General features: G+C 47.4%; 2 protein-coding genes across 16 annotated transcripts in view; both read right to left on the reverse strand.

The window, feature by feature from the left end:
• Positions 1 to 6612, reverse strand: part of LOC100405843 (zinc finger and SCAN domain-containing protein 5A-like) — a 128615-nt gene that overhangs the window by 43864 nt on the left and 78139 nt on the right. The window lies entirely within an intron of this gene.
• The window catches only part of LOC100402578 (zinc finger and SCAN domain-containing protein 5A), a 112217-nt gene that overhangs the window by 27466 nt on the left and 78139 nt on the right, over positions 1 to 6612 (reverse strand). The gene's annotated exons all lie outside the window — the stretch shown is intronic.

The raw sequence follows: 6612 nt of genomic DNA on the forward strand, positions 1-6612 counted from the left end.
AGCTGAATCACTCAGGGTCCAATCAAGAGAAAAAGCCCACAGCAATTTGCACAAGTAGCACTTCATATGGAGCAGGGACTGGCACACAATGACCTGCTGCCTGGTTTCAACAGTCCACAAGCTAGAAAATAGGATTTTTTTTTTTTTTTTTTCTCCGACAGGGTCTTACTCTGCCTGTCAGGATAGAGTGCAGCAGCATGTTCATAGCTTACTGAGGCCTTGACTTCCTGGGCCCGAGCTTCCAGCAGGTGATTATGTTAAGTGAAATAAGCCAGTCCAAGCCATCGTACCCGGTCAGCCTGGCTAATTTCTTAGTTTCTTTTTTACAGCGACAGGGTCTCACTATGTTGCCCAGGCTAGTCACAAAGTCCTGAGCTCAAATGATTGGCCTCCCAAAATGCTGCAATTATAGGTGTGAATCAGCACACCTGGACAAGAATTGTTTTCTATGTTAAGAGTTGTCATATGAGCAAACCAGAGAAAAATATCCAAGGGAGAACAAAGAGCGTGCAAAACATAAAATATATGTTCTTCGCTGCCTTATGGAGAAAAGCTTTCTGACCTCCCAGATGATTGTTAACCACAACATGGGCCTAACTTTAAAGAAAAAAGACCTCTGAAGGAAGGATGCCTAGGGAGGAAAGCTTCTCGGAGGAATGGGAATCCACTGACAAATTTTAAAGACTGTAACAGTACAATTAGGTCTACCTGACTTAAAGCTCGGCGTGCCTGTCCAGTGAAAATGGATTGGAGGGTGCTGGGTAGAAGAGGATATGGGAGAAATCAAGATTCTCTTATGGTTTTCTGGGAGAGAAAAAGGAGAACTGACGGATTTCAGGTGCACCTACCCAACCCTGGCTTGAGCAGGTGAGAGGCTGTAACAAGGCAAACGTTGGCCGGGCACGATGGCTCACGCCTGTAATCCCAGCACTTTGGGAGGCCGAGGCGGGTGGATCACGAGATCAAGAGATCGAGACCATCCTGGTCAACATGGTGAAACCCCCGTCTGTACTAAAAATACAAAAATTAGCTGGGCATGGTGGCGCGTGCCTGTAATCCCAGCTCCTCGGGAGGCTGAGGCAGGAGAATTGCCTGAACCCAGGAGGCGGAGGTTGCGGTGAGCCGAGATCGCACCATTGCACTCCAGCCTGGGCAACAAGAGCGAAACTCTGTCTCAAAAAAAAATAAAAAATAAAAAAAAACAAAAAACAAGGCAAACGGTGGGACCACCCTGGAGAAAAAGGATTACGTCACCCAAAATGGAGTTCGAATGTGAAGACTGATGACACACACATATCCACATACACACACACTCTCCAAGAGCGTATGAAGCTTATTACATAACAGGATTTCTAAAGAGAGCAGACTGGGCTTTCCCAAAATGGTCTGAATGTACCTTGAGAGGGCAGAGAAAGGGGGCTGCTGGGGGGTTTCCACAGCCAGGGCTACAGCACAGAGTATGAACTCCCCACGGGCACTAGAAGAGGAAGCACCCAGGCTTATCAGTTTGTCCAGCTGCCAGGTGACAAGAAACATTAAAAAGCAGTCAGACTTTTAGTTATGCCAAGGGAGGAGCAAGGCGACAGTGGAGGTAGGAACCTCACTGGGGGGTCTGGTTGAGGCCTCTGGTTGTTCCAGGGCTGGACCACGGTCTCCGGGGAAGTAGGAGGCAGCTAACCGGGGTGCAGGGGCCAAGGCTGGTGGCTGGGGTATGGAGAGGGCTGTGGTGAGGCAGTCGTGGGCAGGAGCTGGGGCCGCAAACATGCCAGGGGGCCCCATTCTTGTGGGATTGACAGGCCCCAACAGGAGCAGGAAGAAAGATGGCGGCACAGTGGCATCTCTTCCTCCTGTGATATCCCTCCCGCCCCCCTCTAGTGGCTGAGCTTAGCACTGCGCTAGCTGCAAAGGAGCCCGGACAGCCCTGTTATTTTTGAGCCAGCACCGAATGGGTGGACTTAGAATCTGGGAAGGAATAGACTGGTAACTGACACAGAAGCCCTGTCCCTTTCGCTTGCAGAGTCTGCCCAGAGGGAGCGAGTTCTGTTCTACTGAGCATTTTGCAAGGTGGCCTGACCCAAAACTGCCTGGGGCCTGCTAGTGATAGGGTGTCCTTCTACTACTGGGGTTCTCTATGAAGAAGTCCATGATGCCCTCATCTCTAGTCTTTAAATAATGAAGGCCCACTATAAAGAAAATGCATTTTACGGCGAGGCGGGTGGATCACGAGGTCAAGAGATCGAGACCATCCTGGTCAACGTGGTGAAACACCATCTCTACTAAAATTACAAAAAAACAATTAGCTGGGCACGGTGGTGTGTGCCTGTAATCCCAGCTACTCAGGAGGCTGAGGCGGGAGAACTGCCTGAACCCAGGAGGCGGAGGTTGCCGTGAGCTGAGATCGCGCCATTGCACTCCAGCCTGGGTAACAAGAGCGAAACTCCGTCTCAAAAAAAAAAAAAGGACTGAGTTGAAGAGTTTTGAATGTTGGGACGTCAGCAGAATGAGGACTCATGGGGAGACATTATTCTGTGCTATAGACACTAAATAATTTTTTTTCTTACAATAACAAGTTAAGATCTGAGGAGTGGCTGAGAACTGGAGAAAGCAGGGATGCAGTGTCTCTCTGTGCGCTCCGGTTTTGCACGGGGCACGGTGGCCGTGTCTAAGCCGGTGCCGCTAGCATCATACACACGTTAAGAATAAAGGTAAAATGTTTGATAGCTAATTTCTATAGTTATGACAAATGCCCAGCAGATGGCAGAAAAGAGCTTGTTCTACAGGGAGAGCTGCATGGCTCTGCTTCTGCCTGACATTACACATAACCAAATGCTTCAAACAAGTTTCTCTGATATGCATCTTTTTTTTTTTTTTAAATAAGCCTTTCTCCTGTTAGTGTGAGGATAACTTTGGTGGTTCATATGATAGTTCACACTGTCTGACTCTACTAGAATGGAATATTCAAATTTTATCATGGAATATTTTATTATTACACAAATCATTGTTGTTAGTCCCAAAGTATTACATAAATTGTGGTCCCCGTATATAATTATAGTCTCATTAGTGCATAGCCCGTTTTATCTGTTATACAATTTTAGGAGACCACTGTTTTCATCATTTTACCTATTGTTGTAACAGATTCTAGGATAAACAGCTCACATTATTACATTATTTTTTTCCAGTGTCAAGTGAGGTCTCCGTAGCATGTGCTGCGATGTCCTCCCTTTGGACAGATGAATACTTTCCCACTGTACAGATGGACGCATTCCTTCTTCAGTGAAACCTTCTACTTCTGAGCTATGGTGAACAACGCCGCAGTGAACATGGGGTATGAGTTCCTGCTTCCAGTGTTTTTAACTGCGTCCAGAAGTGGCATTCCTGGATCATATCGTGATTCTATGCCTGATTTTTGGGGGAAGTGCCATGCGGTTTTCCTCGTGTATTAACAGCGCACGAGGGTCCCAATTTCTCCATATCCTTGGGAAAATGTGTTGCTTTGTTTCTTGATGGCGATGGTGTGGTTTTGATTCCCATTTCCCTGATTATTAGTGATGTGGAGTGCCTTTTCATGTGTCTGTTGGCCATCAGTATATCTTCTTTGGAGAAATGTTTAAGCTCTCTGCCCATTTGAAAATCATATTGTTAGTTTTTTGTTGTTGAGTTACGACAGGTCTTTGTATACTCTGGATATGAACCTCTTTTCAGATATATGATGTGCAAATATGGTATCCTATTCCATAGGTGGCTGTCACTCTGTTGACTGTGACCTTTGAGGCAAAAACTGTGAGTTTTAAAATATGTATTTTCTTGGCCAGGCATGGTGGCTCAAGTCTGTAATCCCTGCATCTTGGGAGGCTGAGGCGGGAAGATCACCTGAGGACAGGAGTTCAAGACTAGCTTGACAAGCATGGAGAAACCCAGTCTCTACCAAAAATACAAAAATTCACCGGGTGCGGTCGTGGACGCCTGTAATCCCAGCTACTTGGGAGACTGAGGCAGGAGACTCACTTGAACCCGGGAGGCAGATGTTGCAGTGAATTGAGATCACGCCACTGCACTCCAGCCTGGGCAACAAGTGCAAAACTCCGTCTCGAAATACATATCCCTACTACAATTTTATTTAGGTATAATTGAGGTACCGTAAACAGCATGTTATCAGTTTATGGTGTGTTGTGTTTTGACATCCATGTAAACTTGTGAAACCGTCGTCACAGCGAACATAACGCGTCCCATCCATCCCAAAAGTTTCCACGTGGGTCCCTGCAACCCACCCCTTCCTCACACCCAGGCAGTCACTAATCAGCTTTCCGCTGTTATAGGCTAGTTGCACTGTTTAACACTTCTTTTTGTTTTGTTTTTTGAGATGGAGTCTCCCTCTTGTTGCCCAGGCTGGAGTGCAATGACACGATCTCGGCTCACTGCCACCTCTGCCTCCCAGGTTCAAGCGATTCTCCTGCTTCAGCCTCCCAAGTAGCTGGGATTACAGGCATGTGCCACCACACCCGGCTAATTTTTGTGTTTAGTAGAGATGGGATTTCACCATGTTGGTCAGGCTGTTTTCGAACTCCTACCTCAGGTGATCCATCCACCTTGGCCTCCCAAAGTGCTGGGATTACAGGTGTGAGCCACTGCGCCCGGCTAGAATTGTAAATAAATCTAATTGTACACTCAGCGTGTCCTCTCTCGGTGTGGTTTCTTTCACTGATAATTCCAATTTTGAGATTCACCCCTAGTGTCCGCTGGTTCAATAATTCATGTATTTTCTTGTTAAATATTATTCGGTTGGGTAAACATGACACACCATTTATCTCTGTATCTGTTAACGGATGCGAGCTGTAAAATGTAACTTTTTATTACGTGCAAAATCTTCCTGTATATGTGGGTGGGTTTTCAGACCTTTTTTTCTTTCCTGTTCTATTGATCTAACTTATGTGTCCTTGCTCAAGTAAAACACTGAATCACTGCGGTCTTAAAGCATTTTTTCTCCTCACTGTTTTTCTTTTCATTTCTAGTTTATTTCGTTTTATTTTTATTTTTTGGTGTGTGTGCATTTCCTTTTTTGAAGTTTAGAAGCTACTTAACACATTCTATTAAAATATCCCATTAAAAGTTCCACTGGAGTATATCTTTCTTTCTTCCTTTATTTTTACCTAACACCCAGACTTTGAGGAGGTAGACTAGATCCTGCATCACTTTTTGTGTACGACCGTATCTCCAGGAATGGATTGTTTCCTTTTTCGTCACCACTGTACTGCACAGTACTTCCCATATGTTACATGCTCCCAAAGGATTTGCTGAAAGGGTGAATGAATACCTGTGTGGGAAGAGTATATGCCCAGGGAGAGAGAATACGGTAAAATACAGAGTACATGCCCATGGAGAGAGAATACGGTAAAATACAGAGTATATGCCCATGGAGAGAGAATACGGTAGGATACAGACATTTACTTTTCTGGAAAAATGTCCACAACTAATTGATAATAAAGGAATAGAAAAACCGGGTTACCTAACCGTAAGCATGATGTGGTCCCATTTGCAAATCAGGTGCATGTAAGTACAGGCGTGTGAGTGCAGGTGTGTGAGTGCAGGTATGTGTGCAGGCACGTAAGTGCAGGTGTGTGAGTGCAGGCGCGAGAGTGCAGGCATGTGAGTGCAGGTGTGTGAGTGCAGGTGTGTGAGTGCAGGTATGTGTGCAGGCACGTAAGTGCAGGTGTGTGAGTGCAGGTGTGTGAGTGCAGGTATGTGTGCAGGCACGTAAGTGCAGGTGTGTGAGTGCAGGCGTGTGAGTGCAGATGTGTGAGTGCAGGTGCCTTCATGCAGGTGTGTGAGTGCATGTTCGTGAGTGCAGGTGTGTGAGTGCAGGTATGTGTGCAGGCACGTAAGTGCAGGTGTGTGAGTGCAGGTGTGTGAGTGCAGGTGTGTGAGTGCAGGCACGTAAGTGCAGGTGTGTGAGTGCAGGTATGTGTGCAGGCACGTAAGTGCAGGTGTGTGAGTGCAGGTGTGTGAGTGCAGGTGTGTGAGTGCAGGCACGTAAGTGCAGGTGTGTGAGTGCAGGTATGTGTGCAGGCACGTAAGTGCAGGTGTGTGACTGCAGGTGTGTGAGTGCAGGCGTGTGAGTGCAGATGTGTGAGTGCAGGTGCCTTCATGCAGGTGTGTGAGTGCACGTGCGTGTGGGTGTGTGAGTGCAGGTGCGTGAGTGTGGGTGCATGCATGCAGGCGGGTGAGTGCAGGCATGTGACTGCAGGTGTGTGAGCGCAGGCGTGTGAGTGCAGATGTGTGAGTGTGGGTGTGTGAGTGCATGTTCGTGAGTGCAGGTGTGTGAGTGCAGGCGTGTGAGTGCAGATGTGTGAGTGCAGGTGCCTTCATGCAGGTGTGTGAGTGCATGTGCGTGAGTGCAGGTGTGTGAGTGCAGGTGTGTGAGTGCAGGTGTGTGAGTGCAGGTGCGTGAGTGTGGGTGCATGCATGCAGGCGGGTGAGTGCAGGCATGTGACTGCAGGTGTGTGAGTGCAGGTGCGTGAGTGCAGGTGTGTGAGTGCAGGTGCGTGAGTGTGGGTGCATACATGCAGGCAGGTGAGTGCAGGCATGTGACTGCAGGTGTGTGAGTGCAGGTGTGTG

This window comes from Callithrix jacchus, chromosome 22, assembly GCF_049354715.1.
Source record: "Callithrix jacchus isolate 240 chromosome 22, calJac240_pri, whole genome shotgun sequence".
Classification (NCBI taxonomy): Eukaryota; Metazoa; Chordata; class Mammalia; order Primates; family Cebidae; genus Callithrix; species Callithrix jacchus.